Here is a 20,069-nt window from a genome sequence, read left to right on the forward strand (position 1 = left end):
TGATTGGTCAACGCTGGAAGGTGTGCGGGGATATCCACCAATCAAGTGTCTGGGGTCGGAATGGGCGGAGAGAAGGCGGTGGCGGTTGTTGACGTGAGGCGGAAAAAAAAGGCGGGATTTGTTGCTGCGTGACTGGAGAGGGAGGCGCGGCCATTTTGTGAGCTGACGCGACGCCTCCTCCTCCTCAGGTTGTTATTCGCACGTGTTGGTGTCTATAGGAAAGGAAGACGTCATTTTTTATTTTTGAGGAAATACAAAAAATACATTCACTATTTACTTGGAGGTAGATTGATGTAGTTTAGGGAATGTTCCTTTCATGACTGGAATTTGCTGTGTTTTGGTACTAACTAGTGTTAAAGCTAGTAGCAGTGTGAACAGTGACCTCACTCAGCCCAGATATGGAATGTAAGGAGCTGGAGCCAGGAACACAGTACTGGCCTTCATTTACTATTGATAACCTGACATGTTTTGTCGGGTTGTGCGCCAGATTCTGGCGCATTGCGGCAGAAATTCTGTCTGCGTCAGAATTTGCGCAAGAATTGAAAAAAATCCTACTAACTTTCAATTTTTACTAAGAAAACCTGAAAAAGGGGCATATCCGTCGGGAAAAAGGGGGGGGTTGGTCGGTGAAAAGGGGCGTGTTCCCGACATTTTTACAAAAACCCAACGTATTTACTAAGGTTTCCACAGAAAATGTGGATTTCAACAAAGGAAAACGTAACAGATCAGAACATGTTTAAAAAAAAAAAGGAAAATGTAAGGAAACCTTAACCCCTTAAGGACCCAGCACAAATATACCTTAAGGACCCGGCCATTTTTTGAACATCTGACCACTGTCACTTCAAGCATTAATAACTCTGGGATGCTTTTTCCTTTCATTCTGATTCCGAGATAGCTTTTTCGTGACATATTCTACTTTATGTTAGTGGTAAAATTTTGTCGATACTTGTATCATTTCTTGGTGAAAAAATTCAAAAATTTGATGAAAAAATATGAAAATTTCGCATTTCTTTTAGCTTTGAAGCTCTCTGCTTATAAGGAAAATGGATATTTATATATTTATTCACATATACAATATGTCTACTTTATGTTTGCATTATAAAGTTGACATGTTTTTACTTTTGGAAGACACCAGAGGGCTTCAAAGTTCAGCAGCAATTTTCCAATTTTTCACAAAATTTAAAAAATCTGAATTTTTCAGGGACCAGTTCAGTTTTAAAGTGGATTTGAGGGGCTCTCATATTAGAAATACAGCACAAATGACCCAATTATAAAAACTGCACCCCTCAAAGTATCCAAAATGACATTCAGTAAGTGTGTTAACCCTTTAGGTGTTTCACAGGAATAGCAGAAAAGTGAAGGAGAAAATTCAAAATCTTCATTTTTTACACTCGCATGTTCTTGTAGACCCAGTTTTTGAATTGTTACAAGTGGTAATAGGAGAAAAAGCTCCCAAAATTTGTAACCCAATTTCTCAAGTGTTCGGCGGGAGCAGTAGAGGGCTCAGAAGGGAAGGAGCAACAACGGGATTTTGGAGAGTGAATTTTTCTGAAATGGTTTTTGGGGAGCTTGTCACATTTAGAAAGCCCCTATGGTGCCAGAACAGCAGAAAACCCCACATGGCATACCATTATGGAAACTACACCCCTCAAGGCACGTAACAAGGGGTCCAGTTAGCCTTAACACCCCACAGGTGTTTGACAACTTCTCGTTAAAATCGGATGTGTAAATGGAAAAAAAAAATTCTCTAAAGTGCCGATTTTTCCCCAAATTTACCATTTTTACAAAGGGTAATGGGAGAAAATGCCCCCCCAAATTTGTAACCCCATCTCTTCTGAGTATGGAAATACCCCATGTTAGGACGTAAAATGCTCTGCTGGCGAACTACAATGCTCAGAAGAGAAGAAGTCACATTTGGCTTTTTGAAAGCAACTTTTGCTGAATTGGTTTTTTGGGGGCATGTCACATTTAGGAAGCCCCTGTGGTGCCAGAACAGCAAAAAATACCCACACGGCCTACTATTTTGGAAACTACACCCCTTAAGGAACGTAACAAGGCGTACAGTGAGCCTTAACTACCCACAAGTGTTTGACGACTTTTTGTTAAATTTGGATGTGTAAATGAAAAAACATTATTTTTTTTTTTTTACTAAAATGCAGTTTTTCCCCTAAATTTTTACAAGGGGTAATAGGAGAAAATGACCCCCAAAATTTGTAACCCCATTTCTTCTGAGTATGGAAATACCCCATGTGTGGACTTCAAGTGCTCTGCTGGCGAACTACAATGCTCAGAAGAGGAGGAGCGCCATTGAGCTTTGGAAAGAGAATTAGTTTGGAATGGTAGTCAGGGGCCATGTGCGTTTACAAAGCCCCCCGTGGTGCCAGAACAGTGGACCCCCCCACATGTGGCCCCATTTTGGAAACTACACCCCTCACAGAATTTAATAAGGGGTGCAGTGAGTATTTACACCCCACTGGCGTTTGACAGATCTTTGGAACAGTGGGCTGTGGAAATGAAAAATTTAATTTTTCATTTTCACGGACCACTGTTCCAAAAATCTGTCAGACATCTGTGGGGCGTAAATTCTCACTATACCCCTTATTACACTACATGAGGGTTGTAGTTTCCAAAATGGGGTCACATGTGTCGGGGGTCCATTGTTCTGGCACTATGGGGGCTTTGTAAACACACGTGGCCTTCAATTCCGGACAAATTTTCTCTTCAAAATCCCAATGGCGCTCCTTCTCTTCTGAGCATTGTAGTTCGCCAGTAGAGCACTTTACATTCACATATGGGGTATGTTCTTACTCAGAAGAGATGGGGTTACAAATTTTGGGGGGCTTTTTTCCTATTTTCCCTTGTGAAAAGGAAAAATTTAGGGTAACACCAGCATTTTAGTTGAAAACATTTTTTTTTTCAGTTTCCCATCCAACTTTAATGAACATTCGTCAAACACCTGTGGGGTGTTACGGCTCACTATACACCTTGTCACGTTCCGTGAGGGGTGTAGTTTCCAAAATGGGGTCACATGTGGGTATTTATTTTTTTGCGTTTATGTCAGAACCGCTGTAAAATCAGCCACCCCTGTACAAATCACCAATGTAGGCCTCAAATGTACATAGTGCGCTCTCACTTCTGAGCCTTGTTGTGCTTACATATGGGGTATTTCCGTACTCAGGAGAAATTGTGTTACAAATTTTGGGGGTCTTTTTTGCCTTTTACCGCTTGTGAAAGTAAAAAGTATGGGGCAACACCAGCATGTTAGTGTAAATTTTTTTATTTTTTTACACTAACAGGCTGGAGTAGCCCCCAACTTTTCCTTTTCATAAGGGGTAAAAGGAGAAAAAGCCCCCCAAAATTTGTAGTGCAATTTCTCCTGAGTACGGAAATACCCCATATGTGTTCCTAAACTGTTTCCTTGAAATACGACAGGGCTCCGAAGTGAGAGAGCGCCATGCGCATTTGAGGACTAAAATAGGGATTGCATAGGGGTGGACATAGGGGTATTCTACGCCAGTGATTCCCAAGCAGGGGGCCTCCAGCTGTTGCTAAACTCCCAGCATGCCTGGACAGTCAGTAGATGTCCAGAAATGCTGGGAGTTGTTTTTTTGCAACAGCTGGAGGCTCCGTTTTGGCAACACTGCCATACAAGACGTTTTTAATTTTTATTGGGGAGGACAGTGTAAGGGGGTGTATATGTTGTGTTTTACCCTTTATTATGTGTTAGTGTAGTGTTTTTAGGGTACTTTTGCACTGTTGGGTTACGGTGAGTTTCCCGCTAGGAGTTTGCGCTGCGGCGAAAAATTTGCCGCAGCCATAACTTGAAGCAGGAAATTTACTGTAAACCTGTCCGTGTGAATGTACCTTGTACATTCCAGCTGTTTCAAAACTACAATGCCCAGCATTACTGACAGATTGTGCATGCTGGGAGTTGTAATTTTGCAACAGCTGGAGGCACACTGGTTGGAAAACCTTCATTAGGTTCTGTTACCTAACTCAGTATTTTCCAACCAGTGTGCCTCCAGCTGTTGCAAAACTACAACTCCCAGCATGTACTAATCACCGAAGGGCATGCTGGGAGATGTAGTTATGCAACAGCTGGAGGTACCCAACTACAACTCCCCGCATGCCGAGGCAGCTGTTTGCTGTCTGTGTATGCTGGGATTTGTAGTTTTGCAAAATCTGGAGGGCTACAGTTTTTAGACCAGTGCACAGTGATCTCTAAACTGTGGACCTCCAGATGTTGCAAAACTACAAATCCCAGCATGCCCAGACAGCAAACAGCTATGTGGGCATGCTAGGTGTTGTAGTTTTGCAAGTTCTGGAGGGATTTAGTTTAGAGACCACTGTATAGTGGTCTCAAACTGTAGCCCTCCAGCTGTTGCAGAACTACATATTTCAGCATGCCCAAACAGCTGTCTGGGCATGCTGGGAGTTGTAGTTTTGCAACATCTGGAGGGCTAGAGTTTAGAGACCACAGTGTCAGACTGTAGCCCTCCAGATTAACTTATCGGCTTCCGTAGGATCCTGGGAGCCGTCCTCTTCTGACGCACGTCATGCCGCCCGCCGATCACCGTCGTCGCTGCCTCCGGACAGGTAACTGGAGGTCGGCGTTCGGTCCTCGTCGTTTCCCCGTTCTGCCCCACCTATTGTGGGTGGGCAGGACGGGGAAAACGAAAGTTAACCGCCCCGCCCCTGATCTGCTATTGGTCGTCGCCTCTGACGATCTATAGCAGACCAATAGCAGGCTGTATATTACAGAGACAGTTCTTTTGTTTTTGGATTTATTTATTTTTTTCTGTCCACAGTGCTCTGTGCTGACACCTCTGTCTGTATTAGGAACTGTCCAGAGCAGCATAGGTTTGCTATGGGGATTTGCTCCTGTTCTGCACAGTTCCTGATACGGACAAAGGTGTCAGCAGAGAGCACCGTGGACAGAAAAAAAAAGAAATCCAAAAAGAAAAGAACTTTCTTTGTAGTATATACTGTAGCAGCTAATAAGTACTGGAAAGATAAAGATTTTTTTAATAGAAGTCATTTAAAAATCTGTTTAACTTTCTGGCACCAGTTTATAAAAAAAAAATATATATATATGTTTTCCAACGGAGTGCCCCTTTAAGGACTCGTTTTTTTCCTCCTCTCTTTCTAAAAATCATAACTCTTTTATCTTTTTATCCACAGACTAGTATGAAGGCTTGTTTATTGCGTGGTGAGTTGTCCTTTGCAATGACATCACTCATTTTACCATAAAATGTATGGCGCAACCATAAAAAATACTATTTGTGTGGGGAAATTGAAAAGTAATCCGCAATTTTGCAAATTTTGAAAGGTTGCGTTTTCACGCTGTACAATTTACGGTAAAAATGACATGTTTTCTTTATTCTGTGGGTCAATATGGTTAAAATGAAACCCATGATTATATACTTTTCTATTATTGTACTGCTTTAAAAAAATCTCAAACTTTTTAAACAAATTAGTATGTATAAAATCCCTCAATTTAGACGACCTATAACTTTTTCATTTTTCTGTATAAGCGGCAATATGAGGGCTCATTTTTTGTGCTGTGATCTGTACTTTTTATTGATACCACATTTGCTTATATAAAACTTTTAATACATTTTTTATAAATTTATTTTGGAATATGATTTTTTACATTTATGCCGTTCATCGTTCGTGATCATTAACATTATATTTTGATAATTTGGACATTTACGCACGCGGCAATACCAAATATGTTTATTAATAGTTTTTTTTTACTTTTTGGGGGTAAAATGCGAAAAAGGGACATTTTACATTTTTTTGGGGGGTAGAGGATTTTTCACAATTTGTAACTTTTTTTTTTTTACACTTTTCATGTCCACATAGGGGACTATTTATTGTAATAATTTGATTGCTAATACTGTTCAGTGCTATGCATAGAGCATTGCACTGATCAGTGTTATCGGTGATCTTCTGCTCTGGTCTGCTCGATCTCAGATCAGAGCAGAAGACCCCAGTAGGCGGACGATGCAGGTAAGGGGACCACTGCGGGAGATCCGATCATCCATTTTTCTGACCGCACTGCCTCAGATGCCGTCATCTGTATTGATCACTGCATCTGAGGGGTTAATGGAAGACATCAGCCCGATCGCTGATGTCCACCATTACCGGCAGCCGGAACCTGCCGAGCATGACGCGAGTACCACCCCAATGCTCGCGATCATGTACAGGACGTAAATGTAGGTCCTGGTGTGTTAAGTATCACTGCAGCAGGACGTACATTTACGTCCTGCGTCGTTAAGGGGTTAAAATACACCAAAATAAATTTGAGAGTGAATTATCACCAATGCCATATAAAATTATTGCTACTATAGAACGCTAGTGATCCAGTAGTTATAGCTCACAATAAGTGGCAAATCTAGGGTGATAGTTTCCCAGGAACGCCACTCCAGCAGTATATAGCATCATACAACCACTCATAAAGCTACAAATGAAAACACAATAGAACACCACCAACACTTTTCTATCACACTTTGTTGTGACGTCATCAGGGAGGTGATAATTACATAGTAGTATAGAACTAATCAAGATTCCAGTGGGAAAAGAAAATGTCACCATATGCCTGGTTCAGTATAGGTACATGTTTAACAAAGGACCTCCTGTAAGTCACGTAATACGTGCACCTCATGTGGACATAGCAATAAACAAGGTGGGTTCGCTAATACTGAGTCCACGTGTCCCACCAGTCTCAGTAGCGTACAGCGCCCCGCGGCGTCTAAGATTTTTTTGGCCATAGAACTGAATGGGGTCTGCTGCTCCTGTTAACAATATACTTCAGCATCCCGTTTTCAGTGGGATGCCGACAGATAGAATTAATGGGGGGGCAGAAACATAGTAGGGAATATTTATTGAAAAGAGTATAGAATAAAAGTTGACCAGTTGCCCATAGCAACCAATCAGGGCCTCTGATAAATGAAAGAAGCAATCTGATTAGTTGCTATCGGCAACTGGTCAACTTTTCCTCAGCACAGGTTTTGATAAATCTCCCCCAGTGTGATCATAGCCTTATGTCATGTTTGCAATGTGGAATTCTCAGAAATTGTGTTCAGCTAAGGCTGCTTTCACACTATAAAATTGATCCGTTTTAAAGATCCGTTTGATGTTCCGTTATGAAAACGGCCATTAAACGTCCGTTACAAAATCCCATACGTCCGTTAGAAAATCCCATTATAGTCTATGGGATTTTTACATTATCCGTTTTAATCCGTTATAGTCCGTTATGAATAACGGACGTTATTTTGTGACGGAAGATAGTAACAGGAGAAATAGTGCATGCACTATTTCTTCCGTTCAATCTCCCGTCACAAAATAACATCCGTTATTAATAACGGACTATAACGGATTAAAACGGATAATGTAAAAATCCCATAGACTATAATGGGATTTTCTAACGGACGTACGGTCTTCCCTGCTCTAACACCATCACACCCCTGCTCCCCCTCCCCTGTCTACGTCTTATCTTCAGTCTATGGTTCTGTAGTATAATTGTCCTTTATCCTCTGTCCAGCGTAACCACCATTCTCACCTCTGCTCTCCAGCCCCCCCCCCCCTCTCACCCTTATCTGTAGTCTATCGTCCTATAGCTATACAATTTGTGGCCCAACTTAATGTCCATTCTCCACATATGTTGTTTTAACCCCTGCATATTTTGTGAGATAGAACGTGTGTTTTCCCCTTGTGAGCTCAGAAATGCTAATGACTTGATAAAGGGAGGAACCCCGAAAGCTTGTCTCTACAAAATCTTGTTAGTCCAATAAAAAAGGTATTACAAGATACTGCAACTACAGATGATTTTGCTTTTTGCATCACTGGACTAATACGGCTACTCCTAACTACTCACTCTCTCTCTCTGTGTGATCATGTGTATGCAGCAGAGCTGAGTGTGTGATTGTGCATATGCAGCAGAGCTGAATGTGTGATTGTGTGTATGTAACAGGCTGACTGTGATTATGTGTATGCAGCAGAGCTGAGTGTGTGATCAGGTGTATGTAGCAGAGTTGAGTGTGTGAGTGGTCATGCATACACATAATCACACATTCAGCTCTGCTCCATATACATGCCGCACACTAATTTCTGCTACATCTACATGATCACACACTCAGCTCTGGTACATGTACACAGTGTTTTCCAACCAGGGTGCCTCCAGCTGTTGCAAAACTACAGAATGCCCAATATCAGCTTTGCAACAGCTGGAGTCACCCAGGGAAACATATATTATATAATATATATTAGAACAGATGACTTCTTACTAAATAATTGGTCCCCCATGCTTGAAAGTCTTTTTACTGTCTTTTTTTTTTTTTTTAGCCAAGTAGTTCATGGTCTACATTTGCGTTTTTTTGTACCGTTTGCACAAAAAATGTTGCGCCTTTTTAACAAAGGTGCAGTTAATAAATACTGTCCACTGCATGGGCAACTGCACAGCCCTGCAACCCACAGCCAGTTTTACCAAAATCGTCTATTTCAAAAAGGCGCGAAAAAATTGCGCAAAGATGTGCCATTTTACAGCAAAAACAAAATGACGGGAACAGCCTGATAAATCTCCCCCTATGTGTCCTTTTTTCTTCACATTCTTCAGCTCATTTTAGGGCTCTTTCACATGGTCGTCTGTCCCCGTAATTTCCTTCCCGTTTGAAATTCCTTTCAAGCCTCTTTCAAACGGTTGTAAATGGATCCTATTGATGTCAATGGGATTCTTTATACAATCCTTTGTCAGCCGTTTGCACCCGTTTGGTTTCATTTCCGTTTTTTTCAGGAGAAAAGACAGCAGTATTTTTTCTCCCGTCAAAAAGCGAGAATCCCGGCTGCTGACAAGCAATCGCGCTGATGTCCGCCATTAACCTCTCAGGTGCTGTGATCAATAAATATCACAGAATCTGCGGCAGTGTGGCTATTATAATGGCTGATCTGATAGCCCATGGCACAGCCGCGGGGATCAGATCAGCCAAGATGGTGGCCGGAGGTCCCTTCACCTGCCTCTGCCGCTCTTCCGGGGTCTTCTGCTCTAACCGGCCTTCCAGCAGACCAGAGAAGAAGATCGCCGATAATACTGCACAGTATTATAAATCTAATAATTGCTATAGATAGTCCCATATAGGGACATAATGAGTTAAAAATAAAAGTTAAAAAAAAGTTTTTAAAATGTGAAAAATACGCTCCCCATTTTACTTAAAAAAGCATAAAAAATAAGAATTAAACATATTTGGTATAGCCACGTGTGTAAATCTCTGATCTATCAAAATATAATGTTAATGATCACGAACAGTGAACAATGTAAATGTAAAAAAAAAAAGTAAAAAATTGCTTCTTTTTGGTCACATCACATTTGTGACGGACTGAACAGGGACCTCTCAGTGTCCCCCTCCGCCAAGAGCGACTTCTCCTTCCAGACGACAGGCCCCAGCATACCACAGGCAATATCTCTAGGTAGAACTAGAGATTATTGCATCCCAAAGAACCAGTCAACACCAGTCTTCAAGTATAAAAATCAATCTCTATTGAGGAACAGGTGTCTCCTTTTATTGGAAGAAACATCATAGGGGGAAGTGCAGTAAAGACAATACAGGTGACACTAAGTCTGGGAGATAATCCAATAAAGGTAATTAGTTCTCCCTATACAGTGCCTTATGTAGATGGTGGACCGTAAAAAAATTAGCCCTCACACATCCCTGTATAAGGAAACATTTTTAAAGTTATAGGTGGACAAAATAGGGCGATTTTAAACATACTGATTTTGTTTGAGATTTTTTAAAAGCAGTACAATAATAGAAAAGTATGTAACTATGGGTATCATTTTAATCATGTTGAGCACAGCATAAAGAAAACATGTAATTTTTACCTTAGAGTGTACAGCGTGAAAACAAAACCCTCCAAAATTTGCAAAAATTAGTTTTTCATTTAAATTTCCGCACACAAATAATTTTTTGGGTTCGCCGTACATTTTATAGTAAAATGAGTAAAGTCATTACAAAGTACAATTGGTCGTGCAAAAAACAAGCCCTCATATGGGTTTGTGGATGGAAATATAAAAAGAGTAATGGATTTTAGAAGGCGAGGAGGAAAAAACGTAAATGCTAAAATAAAATTGTCCTGGTCCTCAAGGCCAAAATGCGCTTGGTCCTTAAGGGGTTAAAGGCATTTAAAAACTTGTGTTACAGTTATGTTGTTCTGCAGTATAAAGTTAAAGGTAAAGTGGAATAAAAAAAACAAGGGTTAAGGCCAAAGGCTCCTCAGACAAACAAGTCAAGCACAAGAGATCAGTGGGGGACATTTATCATTGGCTTTACACTACTTCAATGTTCTAAATGTCCCTGCAAATTTTGCGTAATTGCATTTTTTTGCGCAATTTTTTTTTTACATTTTTGGTAGAACATCTTGCAATGTTGTCTACTGTTTGGTGCACCATACCCCACTTTATGCAGTGGAGCTGTATTTATTATTTATGCAAATTAAATTTAGAAGTGTTTTTTTTTTTTTTTTTTTATGCGCAAATCTACACCATCTAATAGAACACATATTAAAGTGTCTCTACAGCTCACTGGTTTGTATAGTTGAGCAAAATTTATCAAGTCCTGTGCACCTTTTTGGTAAAGTTTGAGCAACTGTTTTCGTGAGGTTATAACTCAATTATGAATTATGGTAATAAAAATATTAATTAAGAAAAATTGAAAATTTATGAAAATTTTCAAAAATATCAAAATTATGACCTAGTGAATTGTAGACAAAGCCAATCAATACAATTAACATCTGAGTCCGACTATTTCCTCAGATATCAACAAGTTCTTTTTATGACGGGGTAACATTAACACTTAAGGATGTAGTTATACAATAATATACAATAATACACAGGTATTATAAAAGTATGCAGATTTATTGGTTCTAAACATAAATGAGTAATAAACACAATGATGTATGCAAATGAATATCAATTAGATATATTAGTAAGCATTACAAGCTTGTTAATTGACTACATATAGTAGAATAATACATATGAGTCGTAAGTAACTTGTTACAAGAAAACAAAAGCTACTAGGTTAGAAATATCATATACAGTAAGAAAAAGGTTACATATCACTCTGTCCAGAGGAAACCTCATGATATAAAGATGGGCATATCTAATTATAGACATATCAATATGGAATGCTAAATACACTCCCTGCCCCCTTTTAACTAACTAAAAATCACATGACTCCATAAATGGGCAAATACATCTAAGGATATAAACATGGAAGAAATGTTATTTACTTCCGCCCCGTTCTGGACTATTTTATACATGGCTTTGGTAAGACTATTAAGACTGATAGCAAAGATATGATCTTGCTCTATATTTTAGGAGGAAGAACTTGAAGCAAGTTTCCTGTGTGTGAAATTTACTTATAACTAGAGATGAGCGAACTTACAGTAAATTCGATTTGTCACGAACTTCTCGGCTCGGCAGTTGATGACTTTTCCTGCATAAATTAGTTCAGCTTTCCGGTGCTCCGGTGGGCTGGAAAGCCCACCGGAGCACCGGAAAGCTGAACTAATTTATGCAGGAAAAGTCAACAACCGCCGAGCTGAGAAGTTCGTGACGAATCGAATTTACTGTAAGTTCGCTCATCTCTACTTATAACACTTAATTTGGCAAGTAGGAGTTCTATCACTATATAAAGCAATCGTTCAATGCTTTCTTATAGATCTGGAAAATAGACTATTCTGCAGTTAGAATCTATAATACAGAACATCCTAAGGCTATAATCTCAATATGGAGATAATTAATTATTTTATTTTATTCATTTATTCGCCAATCTAAATGTTATAATTCCATCCACATTATCCAAATTAGTCTTAATTAAATGGAATACCATTTTCTCTATCGGCTCCATTGGGGGACACAGAACGTGGGTGTATCTTGCTGTCTCTAGGAGGTGTGACACTATGGTAACAAAAAAAGTCAGCTCCTCCCAACAGGATATACCCGCCTTCAGGCTCTGAGCTATTCAGTTTAAGCTTAGTGTCTGAGGAGGTGGACATGGGCTGGATTCTCCAGTCCTGGTCTTCTGTTTTTTATTTTCCTAGTATAGGGACGTGTTAGTTTTTTATTCCCTTTCTTTTCCGTTTTCAGGTGGGGACTCAAGAACTGCGGTTCACTGTTTCCCCATTGCGAGTGAGGGGGCACAGACATTGCGTATATGCGCTGTTAACCCCCCCTCGCCAACGGTCAGCGCCTGGGTGGTACCTCATGGGTCCGGGTCCCCCTATGTCTCTGCTCGCCTCGCTCTCGCATAGCAGCTAGGCGTGATGCAGGGACCATAAGCTGGCTGAAGACTTCACTGAAGACTCCATTAGGTTAGTTCTTCTGACTGAGGTAAGTACTTTCCCCCCTTTTTTTCTCCATAGGTATGGACTTGCAACCTCTGGAGACCCCCTGTTTTTTGCCCACCTTCAGTTTCATGGGGCTGCATTTTTTTATTGGGGGAGCAGTGGCACCTAAGGGGGCATATATTACAGGGCACTTTACTTCTGAGGCACTTTATTTTATTATGTGTGTGTGTGTGCTTGGTGCAATACTTCAGCGCCTTATATGCGGCTGTCTGCCGCGGCGCTGTTTGGGCCGGGCGCTTCCAGCGCCGGCTTACTTTCGTTTTCCCTCAGCGCCTTATCCGCGGCTTACAGCCACGGCGCCGATTCGAGCCGGGCGCCTCTGCGCCGGCTTACTTTCACTCTCGTCGGCCGGCGTTTAAGCCGCCCGCTCTGTTCCCCCGAGCGCTATGCGGACTGGACATGGCGCTCGGGACAAGGAGCAGGTGCCATTACAGTCCTTCTCAGCTGGTCTTAGCTCCGCCCACAGGGCTGGGAGCTTCCAGGAGCGCGATTTTCACAACGTTGGGGGTTGCCTTACTTCGGGCACGCCCCTCCCTTTCTATTGGCTGGTCTTTTTTAGTCTCCTTAGCTGCATGGAGTGAGTTCTCACTGCAGCTGACAGGGGACACAGACCAGGGTGAGAAGGCTAGTCCCTCTCTCCATCTCTTTTTCCACCATTATTTCCGCTCCCAGGGCTGTTCCTCCCTCTAGTCAGAAACCTGGAACATCAGTAACTTATTATGTTTGCAGCACTGTAATACCAAGATGTCTGGCTCTGCTGAGCCCCCTTGCCCTGCCTGCTCCACTGCTCCCCCAGACCCCCTGGTACCCCCTGATGCCCTTTCGGTCCCGGTGGGTTCAGCCGCTCACCACCCTGGGTTTCTCCCTGACCCAGTATATGGCTGACTAGACCCAAGTCTCCCGTTCAGTGGCTGAGGCCTTCCGGGTAGTGGTGTCCGCCCTGCTGTCTTCCCTGCGCAGGACCTCTGAGAGGGCCCGCTCCTCATTCATGCTTCACGCTCTTACAAGCGTAATAGGGGTGCCTCATCTGACTCTTCAATTGAGTTTTCAGATAGACGTGGGCCTTCCCCTCGTGGGTCCCGCCCCCCTGTCATCTGGGCACAAACGCTGCTCCTCCTGAGGATGTTCTCAGATTCGCCGCTCTGCCTCGCTAGAGCTGCATACCTGGTCAGGGTCGCCCCCCTCCAGGACTGCCTCTACTCATTCACTTCCCCTGGTGAACTGGTGGACGAGGCTCCCGAGCTGGCATCTGACTCAGAGGACCGCTTGGACTCAATTGCAACAGTGAACTCGTTGGTGACAGCCATAAGAGACACCCTTCATCTAGAGGACCCAGGATCTTCGGATGTCTATCCAGAAGTATCCTTTCATCGTGCTAAGCCAGCACCTCAAAGGTTCAGCTCTCACGCTGACTTTGACGGCATTCTGGAATCTGCATGGGAACATCCAGACAAGAGGTTCCCGGGAATCAAGACAATCCAAGAACGTTATCCATTTGTCAAGGACCTTGTCGCTAAGGTGGTTTCCACTGCCTCAGCGGATCCACCAATCTCCCAGATCTCTAGGGTGACTACACTGCCTCTGGCAGTTGTCGCTGCCTTCAAGGATCCCACGGACAAGAGGGTAGAATCCTTAGCAAGGTTTGCTTCTGGCTCTTCTCTTCTTCCCATCTTCGCCTCGACATGGGTGTCCAAGGCCCTGTCGGAGTGGTTCCAAAAGCTCCATCAGGATAGCTTAGCAGGATCCCCCCCCCCAGAGGATCTATCTGCTATGGCTCTCCATTGCTCTACAGCTGGGGACTTTCTGTGCGCAGCTTCCACGTAGTCAGCCCGTTGTTCTGCCTTTGCTGTGGGTCACCTAGCGGCTCTCCGCCGCTTTATGTGGCTTAAAGCTTGGAATGCGGATGCCGCTTCCAAAAGGTCTCTCTCTGAGCTTCCCTTTATGGGTGGCCGTCTTTTTGCCGACCACCTCGATGAGATTATCTCCGTGGCAACTAGAGGTAAGAGTCCCTTCTTACCTCAAAATAAGGCTTGCCCTTCTTCCCAATGGAAGTCCTTTTTACTTTCGGTCATTTCAGACCTCTGGTTCCAGCTAAGGGTCCGGGCAGGCGCCCTCGTGGGACAAGAAGGCTCCCTCATGCTGGGCACGCCCGGCTTGCAAGTTGGACTCCAACCGGTCCAGCCGTTTTGCGCCCAAATCGGGCAACCGCAAGCCCACTTCTGCTGAAGTGAGGCCCCCACCCGTGTTTTCTTCGGGTGGGAGGTCGTCTCTTGTTTTCCGAGACATCTGGACTTCACACATTCTGGGGTCAGGGATGTGGTGTCCTACGGTTACTGGATCAAATTCGCCTCCCTTACGAGGGAATGCGTTTTTCGATCCTGGGCCCCTCGGTTTCCCTCTCTGGCGAAGCAATTTCGAGCAGCTCTCCAGTCTCTGCTTCTCCAGGGGGTTATCGTCCCCGTTCCTCCAGGGGCACATTTTTCGGGGTTCTATTCAGATTTTTTTGTGGTCCCCAAGATGGACGGTTCTGTGCGACCAATCCAACCGTCACCTTCTCATCCACCACTTCAGAATGGAATCTCTCCGTTCGGTGGTGGCGTCCCTGGAACAAGGGGAGTTACCTTCATCGGTGGACATCAAGGATGCCTACCTCCACGTGCCAATGTTTCCGGGCCATCATCGGTATCTCCGCTTGCGATCCCGGAGGGGCACTTTCAGTTCGTGGCCCTCCCCTTTGGTTTGGCCACGGCTCCTCAGGTCCTTCCAAAGATCCTTGCGCCAGTGTTGGGCCTGATTGGTCGAGGGGAATCTCGGTGATATCCTATCTGGACAACCCTCTCATCAAGGCTCCGGCCAGAGCCCAGACTCAAGAGCCCAGACAAGTCAGTCTTCTGTCTTACCCAGTCTCTAACCTTCATGGGACTTCGATTCGACGGCCTCTGCCTGCATTTGTCTTCCGCCGGACAAACGTCTGGTGCTCTGGTCGGGGGTCGGCCCCCTTCGGACCCAGGTGTCAGTCTCCATCTTCACAGTATGGACGTCCTGGGTCAGGTGGTGGCAACTATGGAGGCCGTACCCTTTGCCCAGTTTCATTACCGCCCCCTTCATCTGGCGATTCTCTCTCGATGGAACAGGTTTCCTCTGTCCCTCGATCGTCAGATTGTTCTCCCTCGCAGGGTTCGTCAGTCTCTGCTCTGGTGGCTCCGCTCCCCCCTTCTTCTCCAAGGGCGGTCGTTTCTTCCCCTTCTCTGGCGGGTTGTTACACCGGTTGCCAGGCTGTCGGCCTGGGGCGGCGTGTTCAGGGATTGGATGGTCCAGGGACTCTGGTCTCCCCTGGAGACCCCCTTTTTCCGAAAAACATATTGGAATAACGGGCGATTCTTCTTTGTCTTCTTCATTGGGAGTCCCGTCTTCAGTCTCGTCCTGTCCGCATTCAGTGGGACAACGCCACAGCCGTGGTGTACGTAATCGACACACATTCTGGGGGTGTTCAACTGGGAAGCGGACTTCCTCAGTCGGTCCTCACCCGACCCCGGCAAGTGGTCTCTTCATCCAGAGGTCTTCGCGCAGCTCTGCGACCTCTGGGGCCTTCCGGACGTGGTCCTCTTTGCGTTCCGGCACAATCGGAATATCCTTATGTTTGTGTCCAAGAACCGAGACCCTCAGGCTCTGGACGTGGACGCCCTAGTGATTACTTGGGCGGGTTCACCCTACCTTATCTGTTCCCTCCTCTTCCGCTCCTTCCTAGCGTGCTGAGGAAGCTCAAGGCAGAGGACGCCCTCGGCTTTCTGGTAGCTCCAGATTGGCCCCGAAGGTCGTGGTACACCGACGTAGTCAGGCTCCTGGACGGCGCTCCTCTGCGCCTTCCGCTCCGCCCGGTCCTACTCTCTCGGGGTCCTCTTGCCACCCAAATTTACAGTCGCTGCATTGGTTGGCGTGGCGGTTGAGACCGCGATTTTGAGGGCCTGCGGGTTCTCTGCCCAAGTCATTCACACCATGCTCTAGGCTCATAAGCCCTCCTCCGCACGAATTTACCACCGTACGTGGCGGTTTTTATTTTCGTTGGTGTGAAGCTCAGGACCTCTCCCCGGTGACCTTCTCGATTCCCCGTCTTCTCTCCTTTTTTTTGCAGTCGGGGTTGGAACTGGGGTTGTCTCTCAGTTCCCTTAAAGGTCAGGTTTCGGCCCCTGGTTTCTATTCTCATGTCCGGACCTTCATGCAAGGAGTGGCGCACGCTGCTCTTCCTTATCGGTCACCTTCTCCCCCTCGGGACTTGAACTTTGAGCCCCTTAAAGAGGTGTCTCTCCGCCTCCTTTCTTGGAAAGTGGCGTTTCTTGTTGCTATCACTTCCATCCGGAGGGTGTCTGAACTGGCAGTTCTTTCCTGCCGTTCTCTGTTTCTGGTGATCCACCAGGACAGGTCGTTTTCCGGGCAGTTCCTTCCTTTTTGCCTAAGGTGGTCTCGTTCTTTCATCTCAATGAGGATATTGTCCTCCCGTCCTTTTGTCCGGCTCCTTCTCATCCTAAGGAGCGTTTACTACACAAGCTGGTTGTAGTTTTGGGCTGTTCGGTTTTATCTCTCCATCACTTCTTCGTTTCATCAGTGTGATTCCTTTGTCATCCTTACGGAAGGTCGTCGCAGGGGACAACCCATTTCCAAGGCCACCATTCCTCGGTGGATTCGGTCCACCATTTGCCGAAGCCTATCGCTGTAAGGGGAAGATTCCTCCTATCAGGGTTGTGGCTCATTCCACACGTTCTGTTGGGTTTCCTGGGCTCTCCAGAATAGAGCTTCGGCCTCGCGGATTTGCAGGGCGGCTACCTGGTCGTCTTTGCACACTCTCTCGAGGTTTTTCCGAGTTCATACTTTCGCATCGGCTGATGCTAGTCTGGGTAGTAAAGTGTTACATGCGGCAGTGGATTGGCCGTCTGCCTGACTACTTATCTGCCCACCCAAGGGACGGCTTTGGTACGTCCCACGGTCTGTTTCCCCCAATGGAGCCGATAGAGAAAAGGAGATTTTTTAACACTTACCGTAAAATCTCTTTCTCGAAGGATCCATTGGGGGACACAGCTCCTGCCCTTTTTTTTTTTTTTTTTCCCTTTGGTTCTCTGTCCGAGGGTATGTTCAGTTGTGTTTTTTCTTCTGGTTCTCGGACAGTTTGGGTTTTTTTCTTTGCCCTATTGGTCTCCTCCTATTGCTCTGGAACTCAAACTGAATAGCTCAGAGCCTGAAGGCGGGAATATCCTGCTGGGAGGAGCTGACTTTTTTTGTTACCATAGTGTCACGCCTCCTAGAGACAGCAAGATACACCCATGGTCTGTGTCCCCCAATGGATCCTTCGAGAAAGAGATTTTACGGTAAGTGTTAGAAAATCTCCTTTTTGTGTCTCTCACCAAGTCTATGTAAGAACCTTGTTTCTGGTTCTGGGAAAGCTGAATGGTCCAGGGATAACCATAGTCTGTACCGTGTTATCAGTCCGGCTTGCTGGGATCTACATTATCATGCTCTCATGGCTTTCATGGATTTCATCTTGTGGACCTCTTTCAGTTGCAGACTTCTTTGTCTGTCTGTTTTTCCTCTAGCTCTAGGTGTGTCCCTAGGTCTCGTCTTTGTGTGTTTTGTCTGTCTAACATGTGGTTTAACAGATTTTTTAATTAGTTAGATACACCCTCCTAAATTGGAATTCCCAATTAATGTAGGTTGGGAGTGTACATATGGTAATGACTATGACATCTCAATAATACCCAGAATGCATTTCTGGTTGGTGTAATGACAACTACCCATATGCTAGGGGATACTATTGCATAAGCAATTAGCATAATTACCATTAAGGGTTAACTGTCCAAAGTTGGTTTCAAACCCACATTCCACACATGACGTATGGACCCCTTAATCAGAAGTATGGGGATTAAGTGTGACACATATAAGTAATGAAAACATGGTTTCTCCAGACAGAGAGTCACCGATTAGACATTTCCAACACTATAACATTTATGGATAAGATAATAATACAATCGATGATTCTCCAACACAGATGTGTGAATGCCTATCTGTCCAGTCAAATGGGTAATTAATTGTTAATTGTCGGAATAACATTCACAAGACTGGCTAACTAGCCCTCTTATCTGTCTTATCTAAAAAGCCATTAATATCTAAAGAGACAACAAGTATTCTTCTCCCAGACTGGCACTTGTAGAGAAGAACTTTACAGTACACTGTGGTCTATTTAGAACATACAACATGGCGGACACATCATGCTATTATTCTATTAAATATAGTGATTCATTTTTTGGGCCCACAATAAGTACGACACTGTATAAACAATACACCAAGCAAACAGGGGTAAAATCTATTCTACCTTACACCAACATTGAGAAATGTCCCCCAGTGAGTAGACACCGGGGTGTATTTTACCCTTCCTTCCCCAGAGGCATGTGTTCTTCAGGATTCGGTACATTGATATTACACAGACAGCTTATCCATTTAGAACTATGTAATGCTTTATTTTATCTACATGGTGCAACTGGAAAACTGTCATCAGTTTATAGGAAAATCTTTTGAATCTGAAGCCTCACTTTAAATAATTGTAAAATATATATATTTTTTAGGCATCTTTTTATTAGTTATTTGAAGAAATACTTTATAGTTATATAAGTGTACTGTACACCTAAATGTGGAATTATGATTTAAGGATGTGTATTCATTCTTTTCTTCTGATCTTTCCAGACCAATTTTCTTTTCTTTTGTGATGTCAAAATTAAACATTGAAGCAGCTTAGGAACAGGTCAGTGTTAACCCTTTTATGTATTTGGTCCAAATAAATAGAGGCAATGGGGGATATTTATCAATACCTGTGAAGGGTAGGTGCAGTTGCCTATAACAAATAAGAGTGCTTCTTTCATTTTTCAGAGGCCCTTGTACGAATGAAAGAAGAGGTCAAATTGGTTGCTATCGGTAACCTGTCCACCACACAGGTTTTGATAAATCTATCCCTAATATAATTCTGTTTGCTGTCTGATTCCCCAAGGGGTGGCTGGAGACATTTAGAACTTTAGTTCACACATTTTTCCGCTTTCCATTTTTCCTTCAAAAGAATAACTAAACAACTGCACGTCCATTTGTAATCATACTGGTTTTGAGTTGGGTTTTGTGTAAAACAGTGGGCAACCAAGTAATCAGTCATCAATTTGTGTTGCGCAGTTTCTTACCCTGGTAAACAATAAACAGCCAGTGTCAATTTTCAAAATAAAATACAAATCAGTAGTAGGTGTAAGGATGTGCACTTGTAAGTACTGCTTAGTTTACTGGGGAATAAATAAAAAAGTGTAAATATGTTGTTATTAGAGCGGACTCTCCAATTTTTTTTAAAAATCACCATTTCAGTTCGGCTTGGTTGGAGTGTATTCAAGTAGTTTTAAATTATTTTTAAGGCTCTTTTATGGCAACATGCGATAACCCATGGTAACTATTCCAGCTCGCCCATTTTTGGGACTTATTCACACCAAAATAAAGCGGCATAAAGTATCCCTGGTTGTCGGTAGATGGCTGCCAGTGTTAATATGCACACAGAGGCATGGGAAGATGTAGTGGTTTTATCCCAGCATGTCAAAACTGATCCATGACGCCTACTGCGCTAAACATTCTCTCAAAAGCCACACTAGAGG

General features: G+C 43.8%; 1 long non-coding RNA gene across 1 annotated transcript; it reads left to right on the top strand.

The window, feature by feature from the left end:
• The first annotated feature begins 1 nt into the window (after nucleotide 1).
• Nucleotides 2-19,704, top strand: LOC130282506 (uncharacterized). The gene is made up of 3 exons (XR_008846427.1): nucleotides 2-283; nucleotides 19,132-19,189; nucleotides 19,315-19,704. It is a non-coding gene; the product is annotated as an uncharacterized LOC130282506 (long non-coding RNA).
• The last annotated feature ends 365 nt before the right edge of the window (nucleotides 19,705-20,069 follow it).

The sequence above is a fragment of the Hyla sarda genome, chromosome 7 (genome assembly GCF_029499605.1).
Source record: "Hyla sarda isolate aHylSar1 chromosome 7, aHylSar1.hap1, whole genome shotgun sequence".
Classification (NCBI taxonomy): domain Eukaryota; kingdom Metazoa; phylum Chordata; class Amphibia; order Anura; family Hylidae; genus Hyla; species Hyla sarda.